Raw genomic sequence first — 12,209 nt, 5'->3', positions numbered from 1 at the left:
AGATTGTACCTTTCTGTAAGGAAGAGTCCTTCCTCAGAGTGTTCCCAATCCATTCAGGTGGATTCTCATGGTACAGAGAGTATTATTAGAAAGAACATCCATCTCTGGCAAAGTCTAATGCTCCTTTCCAAGCGTGGAGGGGCCATGGATCGGGAAGCCAAATGTGGAGTGACACGCATACTCAGAAGCAAGCACTATCTGCTTAAGATATAGCATCTTCTGTAATGGTTTACAATGAAGATACAATCTACAAGCAAAAATAAATTCCACTGCCATCTGGATGTGGAATCTTGCAGGATACACACACATAAGTGACTGAGCTTTCCCAAAGGTTTCCTCACCCTGAAACCTTGGACATTAGATTCCTGCATTAAGTGAGATAAAATGATAATAAACCTGTGCCAGGTAAAGAGGCAACAGACTGCTGTGTAGTACAAGAAAACCAGATACTCAGAATAGCTGATACACAACTAGCAATTCTAAGGTTGTGTTCACACAGTGCAGCCTCATTGTTTTAATGGATCATTGTTTCAATAGCAGAACTAATGTAAGACAGCCACCAGGTATACTCGGTACACAACTAGAAACTCTAAAGTTGTGATCATACCCTGCAATATCTTCGTTTTACTATTTTAAAAATAGCAGTACTATACATGTAGCAACTCTAGGCGTGTGTACACACAATGCTGTTTCATAGCTTCAATGCAACATTAAAATATCGGTAACCATGCTAGAAAAGACCCCAGATGCACTCAATACATAACCATGAACTTTAGGGTTGTGTTCATACAATGCAGTCTCATAACTGCACTGCATCAAACAAAAAGCAGAGCTATAGATGACATTAAGGCGCAATCAATACACCACTAGCAATCCTAGGGTTGTGTTCACACAACGCAGTTTCATAACTTTACTGCCTCATTCCAGTGTAAGAAAGATACCAGGTGCAATCAATATACCCACGTGCAGCCTGGCAGCGGATGGCACCATAATACTTACTGACCAGAGCATAGAAGCCTAGCGATCACTGAGATGGCGGCTGCTTCCATAAGAAAAATAAAATCTTTGCTCTGTACACAACAGGGCAGGATAGAAAACCAAATACATATACAAAAAAACTCTCCCTCTCCACACGACCATGTGGAAAAGAAGAATTACTGGAAGGAGAGCAGAGAAACACACATAGGCTTGCTCCCTGCTCTCCTCCTACCACCTGTCCCACAGAAGGACAGAAAAAAACACAAGGAGGCTGGGTCAGCATAGGGCCTTATAGGCGGGGCAATTAACTACTATAATACTGCTCCGATATACAAGAATATAACTACTATAATACTGTCTCCTATGCACAAGAATATAACTACTATAATACTGATCCTATATACAGGAATATAACTACTATAATACTGTTCCTGTATACAGGAATATAACTACTATAATACTGTTCCTATATACAAGAATATAACTACTATAATACTGCCCCCTATGTACAAGAATATAAGTACTACAATACTGCTTCTGTATACAAGAATATAACTACTATAATACTGCTCCTGTATACAGGAATATAACTACTATAATACTGTTCCTATGTACAATAATATAACTACTATAATACTGCCCCCTACGTACAAGAATATAAGTACTACAATACTGCTTCTGTATACAAGATTATAAGTACTATAATACTGCTCGAAAATACAAGAATATAACTACTATAATACACGAACTGGAGAGAATGGAACTGCTGCACATCCCATCTATGGCTGATACTAATGCCGCTAGGCCTATATTAAAAATCAACAACAGAGTGTCTGTATATGAATTGATCAAGCCATATTGCCCCGTGTACCACCGCGCAGGTCCTCTGGTCCACACGGGTCCCTATGCTAACTCCACACCGTGTCGGTCAGCGACCGCCAACCCCGCAAAGCGTGCACGTGCAGGGAAGGGAGGCCATGGAACGGCCCTGCAACCCCAATGTCACAGGACCAGACCCAAAAAGCCCCACCAAAACCCAGCCAGCACCACCGGCGGGGAAGGCTGCCCCCAAACGACACCAGTATGGATATGGTATTACACTTACCATTGCTGCTCTCACAGAATGGGGAAGACATAAGGGCCGGACATGTGAGCACAGACATATCCTGCTAATTTTGGTCATGTGGGTCTTATAAAGGAGTGCTAGCTGTTCAGAGAGGGAGAACTGTAAAACACGAACTGGAGAGAATGGAACCGCTGCACATCCCATCTATGGCTGATACTAATGCCGCTAGGCCTATATTAAAAATCAACACCAGAGTGTCTGTATATGAATTGATCAAGCCATATTGCCCCGTGTACCACCGCGCAGGTCCTCTGGTCCACACGGGTCCCTACGCTAACTCCACACCGTGTCGGTCAGCGACCGCCAACCCCGCAAAGCGTGCACGTGCAGGGAAGGGAGGCCATGGAGCGGCCCTGCAACCCCAATGTCACAGGACCAGACTCAAAAAGCCCCACCAAAACCCAGCCAGCACCACCGGCGGGGAAGGCTGCCCCCAAACGACACAAGTATGGATATGGTATTCCACTTACCATTGCTGCTCTCACAGAATGGGGAAGACATAGGGTCCAGACATGTGAGCACAGGCATATCCTGATAACTACTATAATACTGCTCCTATATACAAGAATATAACTACTATAATACTGCCCCCTATATACAAGAATATAACTACTATAATACTGCCCCCTATATACAAGAATATAACTACTATAATACTGCTCCTATACACAAGAATATAACTACTATAATACTGCTCCTATATATTAGAATGTAACTACTATAATACTGCCTCCTATATACAAGAATATAACTACTATAATACTGCTCCTATGGACAAGACTAGAGATATAAGCCATAGGCAGACATTCATATCTGACCATCACTGCTACTTACACGTGAAACAAACATTATACCATATACTCTACTGTATATAATGTGCTCGGGCTCCATCAGACAGTTATTACTGCTCATTGCCCCCAAAATAACACAGATTGCATTACTATATCAGACGCACACACCTGGCTCTTCTTCAATTAGCATTGCTGGAAGATCAGGAAATGGACGATTCTTGGTTTGAGACATCAATAATTGAATAAAATAAGTCATAAAAGAGACTTGTTCTTCCTGCAGTGTAAATGAATGGGATTCTAAGTGTATAGTAAACACACAGTAATTGCCTGTAAATTAACCTTCAATGAAGATGAAGAGGAGAATCTGTTTTCTTTCTCCGGGTTGTAGAGTGTTTCCTACTAAAGTGATTTTATTGTCACCCATTAAGAGCTGATAATGATAAGCTGCACTGTATGTACTGTACGCATTTGTGGTGACCTGCATGTCAGTAATGTTATCCTGTATACGCCGGTCTCCCCTGTGTTAATGAATAATCAGACTCTTACAACATTTAGCAAACAGAACAAAGGGGGGGGGGATTGCAAAAAATCATCTACAGCCTGTGCATATGGTTAATGGATATCTTTCTTTAGTTTGTTCACTAAATGATACACTAATAGATATTCTTCATATGGTAATCCCCTTTAACCAGACAGGTTTCCCACATTAACCTATTTAGCCCCAACATGTTTCTCCCTCATTGTATATGGAGTCAGCAGGGGACAAATATTCAGGAACAAAGATAAAATAATGCTAAAGCAAGATAGCAGTAGATAATGTTGTTTAGACAGTTCTGCATCAATTACCCATATGGGGTGACTCAAGGATCCTGCATACCAACTTTGTTAAGACAGTAATGAATCAATTGCCCTTGGTGGGGTAACTTAAAGATCATGCATGCCACTGAATGTTATTCACTTTTGGTTCTGTTTTGCAAGTTGCTGCTCCTCTTGGGCCCACACTCTTGGGCTTGATGGTCTTGGTATTCTGGGGGAGGCTAAGATGGTTGGCGCCTCTTCCAGAAAGTTGCACCCAAATTTACAATACCTGTAAAGAGGGATGTATGGTGTGAGGGGCTGTTGACACAGTTTTGTAGGGGCTGTTGACAGAAGTTTTGTAACGGAGATTGGTGAAGACTAAGCTGAGAAAGAGTGAGAAAGCCGCCTGTATGTTGTAAAGAAAGTGAGGTGCCACTCTGGTGCTCCAGATACTGCAAGAGTCCTGTAGCAGTAATGTGTGTGAAGGGTGTGATAAAGACAGCTAGAGCATTATTAAGCCTGCACCTGCTCAACTCAGCACCTTAATGCCCCCACTCAGTGTTAATGCCTCTTTAATTCCTAATGCCCCCATTATTAATGCCCTGCCCTACCCTCATTTAGTATTACTGTGCCCCCACTCAGTTGTAAAACCTCATGTGCCCCTACTCAATATTAGTGCCTCCTGAGGCCCACTTAGTATGCAATTCCACTGTGCCCTCACTGTGCCGTACTAATGCCCCACGTGCCACCCACTAAGTATTAATGTGCCCTCCCGCTTAGTATTAATGCCTAACCCCCATGCAAAATTAATGCCCCCTGTATTTCCTTCTGTTTCCAACCTCACTGTTATGTATTAATGCCCCTTCATCATTTGTTTCCCCGATATTGTGACAAAATAGAGAAAAAACACTCACCTCCATTTTCACAATGTTGCTCTTCTTCTTTTTACAATGTTAGCCTAGAAAATGCTGGAAGGGATCTCTGGGTAGGCCTGATGATGTCATATTATCATCATGCCCATTAAGGGAATCTCGTCTTGGTCAAAACTCTGTGTTCTGCTATTGGATTCTGCTTTGTCTTTCTTGCACGCACACAGCCCTGTATAAGGAGTTAGCTCCATGTGGGGGAAAATGTGGGGAGTTAGTTGTTGGAGGTCCTTGAGGACAGATGTAGGAGAGACTAGTTCTGACATAGAGTTCCTCTAAAGCAACCACTATTTCTACTAAGCAACAGAAGGTGCAGAGAGTGGCCACCAAAGAATACCCTAGCCCGTGCCAGTAACTCCTCAAAAACGTGCAGGGCAGACTCCTGAAGTAAAAGGTGCCCAGTAGGACAAAGGTACCAGTATGAAAAAGGTCTACGTATCCTACTGCGCAGTGCTGGCCAACTAGGAAAATTCGGGCACCTCGCTACACCCAGATAACCAACGACTGAGTCTTGTATTAACCTAGAAGGACAAGTAGCTCGCAACTGCAGAGCAGAAGGCGGTCAGACACAGGTCTAAACGTGAATGCGAGGATTACTTCACTTCTTATATATCTCCACTATAGTTCCGGCAGAGTGCAGAATCTACACTAGGCAAGGGCAAACTCCTCTCCTCTTCTCTCTACTTTTACCAAGCACTACAACTACTTTTACTCAAGCTTATAATCTTTTCAAGCACCTACTTCTAAGCACCAAATCAGCACTTGAGTCTGTGTCAAGATTTATACTGCCTACAGAGCGTGTACTGTTATTTTGCCAAGTTCTACAGTAAACTGTTATATACTGTTATATGAAAATAGGTGTAAATATTAATAGATAGTGAAATGAAGGTGCCCAGTGGGATAGGTCTCCTGGCATAGAGGATTAATTTAATGGAATTTGTTTTGCCTCTTGACTCCTGTGTTGTGAGCTGTCTATGAAAGCATTTAGACAGATACAGTGGTGTCTTGGATTACGAGCATAATTCGTTCCGGGAACGTGCTTGTAATCCAAATCCACTGTTAAACCAAAGCAAATTTTCCCATAAGAAACCATAGAAATGCAGACAATTGGTTCCACACCCCAAAAATAATGATTTATTATTCTGAATAAGATAAAACAGATGAAACAATGAAAAAAACAGCTGAATATGTGATATTACAAGTTACTGTACAGTAATGGAGAGGATGGGAAACACAAGGGCTGACAGAGACTGCAGGGAGCATGAAGGAATGAGCAGGGCAGATGTGGGCACAGTATAGCAGCACTCTCTGTCTGGGGAGAGAGGGGTTACAGCTATGGAGAGATTACCCCCACAGTCCTGTCCCCTGATGCAAGCCCCAGCTTGAAGTGGATCTGCTATGATTTGGAAGGTGAGGGAGACTTCTTGGGTCAGAGTACAGTGCTGTAGACTCCTCTATGGAGACCATGCCCCTCCTCCACTCTCCCTCCCACCCAGTACAGGGAGCTCTTAAACCAAAGCAATGCTCTTAAACCAAATCACAATTTTGAAAAACGGTGAGCTCTTAAACCAAAACGCTCTTAAACCAAGTTACTCTTAAACCAAGGTACCACTGTATATCGGTGGACTAATGATGTCGTCTAGGTTGTGGCCTTTTGGTCGGTCCTTTTTGTATTGATGATTATGTGATTTTTAATATGGTATGAAAATTAAAATTTCTTAAATAAAAAAAAACTGTCATATTTTTATACAAGACGCACAGCACCTACAAAACACCCACTACCGCAAACCTTGGGTAATTTTTTCCCTTCTCTGTGGGTGGCGGTACTGACATCCCGGGTGGTCAGTTACCACTCCAGGTTGCTGTGACAAGAGCCCAAGTGACCCACAACAAACCCGGAGGTTACCAACCATTTGGGCACATAAACCGGCCATATACAAACTGGTACCAACATCACACCTGTGTTCTGAACTAGCACTGGCATCATGACAAATAACATCTACATCACTGGCCGAGTAGAGCTGTGCTACCACAATGGTCTTTGTAACCTTCCATGTACAATTTATGTTACTGTCATCCTATGTAGAAGAGGGGCTCCTTCCTCTCTTTATGCCGCAAGGTCTGGATATCTACCTGCTGTCTACAGCTCCGTTGTATGACCATGTGCATAAAACCTCAACTTGTCGCCTTTACCATTGTTCTGCTTTTATGTTTTTATTTGTGATATTTCTTTTTTATTTACACTATTGTTCCCATCTGTGGTATCTTCTCCTTATCATCAGGGTCCTCCGTCCGGGCCTGGTAACAATCACAGTCTCCTGAGATATTGCTGAATAAGCCACTTTTACATTTTCATTGTTTCCTGGAGTATAACTTTTTTTTTTTTTTTTTTTCATCCCTGACAGGGACATCTTTGTAAAAGCTTTGAGTTGTGTCAGTGATTTTTTTTTTGTCATCGTAATAGCTGGATCCATCTTAGTATATGTCTCCCATAATTGTCTCAAGCCGATTCCTTCTAAATGAATTAAAAATGCAAATCTAATCCCATAATTGTGTAATATGATAAGGTTGGCAGCTCAATCAATACCATCTACCTCGGTCAATAATAGGTCTATGATGCATGTTTGTCAGAACTGACCAATCTCACTTTATCACTGGCTCTGCGGCCCGTCTACATCTATAAGAAATGACATTTTATTGCCAGCCTCCTATCAATCAAGTCTAATTTTTGTGTATCTCGGAGACTCGTGCTGTCATCCTGCAGGCTGCTGGCCCTGGCTTTGCTCTTTGTAACCAGGCTTCAGTAACACAATGCGGAGTATATTCTATCAAGGACTCTTAAGTGCTGCACCACAAGGATTATCCCCACCATTCCCAGGTCTCTCGCCATTCCTCAGCCCATCTCAGAAACCACACGGTGGTTACAAATACAGCTCTAACTGTTACATAAATGCAAATAATTACTTAAAGTGGTTTTCTGAACCCCCTAACCCCCCCCCCCCCAAAAAAAAGGGATTTAAAACATTTTCCTAATATATTACAAAGAATTCCATATCACTATTTTTTAAAGGGGTTCCTCTAATGGGAATCTCAGCAATCAGCTGTAACCTATGGGATATCCCAGTAATGACTGTTTAAATTCCCTGCAGTGCCTCCACAGGGGAGACTGAGCATTACACTGTTCTCAATTAAATCAGTGGGATGTTTGTGCAATGCAGGGCAGGACAGGACCTCCAGCAGGGGCGTTGCTAGGGTCCTAAAACATACAGGGCACGTGCCCTCTGAGCGCCATCACAAGCTGTTGGGGAGGAGCCCAGTGCAGAAGCTAGTAACCCCAATGATCGCTCTATTAGCCCAGCTCTATTACCGCCACTCATAAGAATTGTGGCTAAGCAGACACAGGCCGTCACCTGCCCTTGGCTCCTGACAGGGTCACGGTCATCAGTAGTGGTGCAATCCACTGCCCAGGCAGCTCCTTCACAGCTCCCCGTGTACACACAGCTTCTGGGAGGTCTGCCCTAACTCCTATCCTCTAGGCCAGTGTTTCCCAACCTTTTCTACCTCGGGGAACTCCTACCAGATAACGTTCTATAAAATGCAAAAACCTCATTCAGTGACTCACAGGTGACTTCTTCTTTTCTCTTTCCCTTTTCCTCTCCATCCGGCCCAGACCTCCATGATGATTTCTTCCAGCTGCAATTCATCTCCTCAGAACCTGCCAGACAAACATATTAGGCTACGCAATTTTCCTTCAACCTCCTTCCCTTTTCCCCTCCAATAGGCTGCCAAACTGTAGTAATGCCACTGCTTGGTGTCAGTGGATGGATGCCTAGCCTTGGTAACCCTTGTCTTATGTCGTTATACTCGCCACAGAGTTAGACTTTGACTTACAGGGGCCACCCTGGTGTTTCCCTATTTAGGTCCCAAAGCTCGCAACAGAGTGAGGACCTGAGGGACTACGTATCAGGGTGGTTTGGTGCTCTCCCCACTAGGAGGCACCCCTTGGCAATGGGCTTCCTTCTCTGAAGAGAGGGATATCTGGCTATTCCCGTGTTTTGAGACTCGTAACTGAGGCTCCACGGACCCCTTTTTTGCATATTCAAATTTTGTATGGGACAATCAATGGAGACATCGTAAATGAGTACTCCATTGGAATTTTTCACTGTTCTCCCTGAGTTCAGTGATTGTTGTGTTTTGTAAGTGTGTTGCCCCCTGTATGTAGGATCTCCTGCTGTGCCCCCATATAGTAATAATGTCCAGCGTTGTGCCCCATAGTAATAATGCCTCCTGCTGTGTTACCCCACATGTCCTCTACTGTGCACCCTCATATAGTAATAATGCCCCCAACTGTGCCCTCCATATAGTAATAATGTCCCCTGCTGTACACCCCCATGTAAAAATGTCTCCCGCTGTGCCCCCTATATAGTAATAATGTCTCCTGCTGGGCCCCCATATAGTAATAATGCCCCCTGCTGTGCACTCCACAGAGCCTTGCGATGTGCCCCCATATAGTATTAATGCCCTCATATAGTAATATGTCCCCTGATGTGCCCCCATATAGTAATAATGTCTCCTGCTGTGCCCCCATATAATAATAATGTCCAGTGCTGTGCCCCCTTATAGTAATAATGCCATCTGCTGTGCCCCATATAGTAATAATGTCTCCTGATGTGCCCCATATAATAATAATGTCCAGTGCTGTGCCCCTATAAAGTAATACTGCCCCCTGCTGTGCCCCCATTAGATAAAAATGTCCCCTGCTGTTCCCCCATATAGTAATAATGGCCCCAGTGTTCCCCCATATACTGTAGTAATAATGCCCCCTGTGTGCCCTCCATATAGTAATAATGCCCCCTGCTGTGCCCCCTTTATAGTAATGATGCGCATGCTGTACCCCCATATAGTAATATTGTCTCCTTCTGTGCCCCCTATATAGTATTAATGCCTCTTCTGCTGTGACCCCTATATAGTAATAATGTACCTTCTGCTGTGCCCCTATATAGTAGTAATGTCTCTTTTGCTGTGCCCCCTATATAGTAAAAATGTAACTTCTGCTGTGCCCCGTATATAGTAATAATGTAACTTCTGCTGTGCCCCCTATATAGCAATGATGCGCATGCTGTACCCCCATATAGTAATAATGTACCTTCTGCTGTGCCCCTATATAGTAATAATGTCTCTTCTGCTGTTCCCCCTATAGAGTAATAATGTAACTTCTGCTGTGCCCCCTATATAGTTATAATGTACCTTCTGCTGTGCCCCCTATATAGTAATAATGTGCCCGCGGTACCCACCATAGTTCCCCACCTGCCTGCAATTAACCTGACTGCCATCCACACACACACACACACACACACACAACCCCACCTGATTCCACACACACACACACGCACACTACCCCACCTGAACCCCCCCCACACACACACTACCCTACCTGATCCCCCTCCCACACACACACACACACACACACACACTACCTCACCTGAACCCCCCCCCCCCCCCACACACACACACACACACACACTACCCCAACTGACCCTCATTCCTTCACACTACTGCACACACACTACCCTGGCTGGGCCCAATCTTAACCCCCCCCCCCCCCAACACACACACGCAACCTTACCTGATCCCCTCTACACACACATACTACACCACCTTACCCCGTCCCCTACACACACACACATTACCCCACCTGGGCCCTATCTTAAACTCCCTTCCCCCAACACACACACGCTACCTCACTTGAGCCCCCCCCCCCCCCTCGGGTTATAATAGTCACCAGTGTCCAGGTCATCCGTGTCGCTGTAAGGCAAAGAAGTGCGGCGGGGCAGAAGTTCAACACTTGTAGAACCGCCGCGTGACTTCTCCGGTGGCAGGAGAGAGGCTGGGTAGGAGCGTGGCGCGGCTGTGGCCAGCTGCGGTGCACGCATCCAAAGCACGAGTGACGGGTGACGTCACTGATGCACTGTCTGAGTGGTACGTGAGTGCTGACCCGCACCTTGCCCACCCTCACATACTGCTCAGTGCATCAGTGGCCAGGGATCAGAGGCCGCAGTTGCTGTTCATCGGCACTGGCAGGCATGAGTTGGGACCTAAAATCTTTCGGGGCTAGGCAGAATTTATTCAGGGCTTGGGCCCCGAATCATAATGCCTGGCGACCCACTGACCTCCAGAGAGGGAAACACTCTAATAACCACTCCACTCTCTGGTGAAAGAGACGAGGGTCCTAAACTGAGTTCCCTTATGGAAGTTATTCTCTTACCATTTAAACCAGTGATGGCATGTTGCCCAGTACCATGTGGCCATAGAAGCCATTTGGTAAAAGCATTACATAGATCAACAAAAATCTATGATGTTTGACCCTTCTGTTGATGGAGAGTTGGGATGCTGCCATATACCTTAGACAGATATCTGAACCCACTAATGGCTGTGGTTTTTGATGACTATAATCTAAGGTTTATTGGGTACTCTGGAGGGGGGGGATTAAATCAGCTGATGTCAAAAAGTGATACAGATTTGTACATTACTTCTATTTTAAAAAAACTCACATTTTCCAGTACTTATCAGCTGCTGCATGTCCTGCAGGAAGTGGTGTATTCTTTCCAGTCTGACACAGTTCTCTCTGCTGCCACCTCTGTCCATGTCAGGAACTGTCCAGTACAGGAGAGGTTTTCTATGGGGATTTTCTACTGCTCTGGGCAGTTCCTGACCTCTGGTCAGCAGAAAGCACTGTGTCAGACTGGAAAGAATACACCACTTTCTGCAGGACATACAGCAGCTAATAAGTACTGGAAAACTGAAGATTTTTAAATAGAGGTAATTCACAAATCTGTATAACTTTCTGACACCAGTTGAATTAAAAACAAATTCTCCAGCGTATACCTTTACATATAAGGCTTGCGAGACAGACCCCTGTCTGTGTTACACCACTACTTACACCAAACTCACACAAAATCTAATTATGTATCACAGACAATAATTTTGACATCTTCTACCTATAACATAAAGGGGGTATCCAGGATTAGAGAACTGTAGCTGGTGTTTTGCCAGAAACAACACCACTCTTGTCCTCATTTTGTGTGTGGTGTTGCAGCTCAGTTCCATTGATGCGAAATAAAGCTAAATTGTAATACCATATACAACCTAAAGACACAGGTGGCGCTGTTTTTTAAAAAAAATTGCAGCTGTTTTTTAAAATCCTGGATAACCCATTTAAACCACTGTGCTCTTATAAAGGAAGAATGCCGGACATCAGAAGATAAGAATACATGATCCATCTCCTGACATGACAATATGCCACCAAAATAAAGAAAAATGTCATAAACTACTAATGAAAAATTGGTAGCGTAAGATACACAAGATATGTCATCCTGTCTCATCCCAGCATTGAGTTTCCTTACAGGATACAGGCGGAGTAAGCCAACAAAAGGAATGTACATGGAGTAAATCTATTAAGCCATTACATCCAGACTCATCTGACACAATGACCAATGTCTGAAGGAACTGAGCAGGAAACTGAAGGAGGGCAAAGGAATCGGGGAAAAAGAAGAATCTCTTAGTGCGGCGGGCATTTCCCAGTGTACAATA

Source organism: Dendropsophus ebraccatus, chromosome 11 (assembly GCF_027789765.1).
Source record: "Dendropsophus ebraccatus isolate aDenEbr1 chromosome 11, aDenEbr1.pat, whole genome shotgun sequence".
NCBI classification, from domain to species: domain Eukaryota; kingdom Metazoa; phylum Chordata; class Amphibia; order Anura; family Hylidae; genus Dendropsophus; species Dendropsophus ebraccatus.
Note: the sequence above shows the minus strand (reverse complement) of the source record.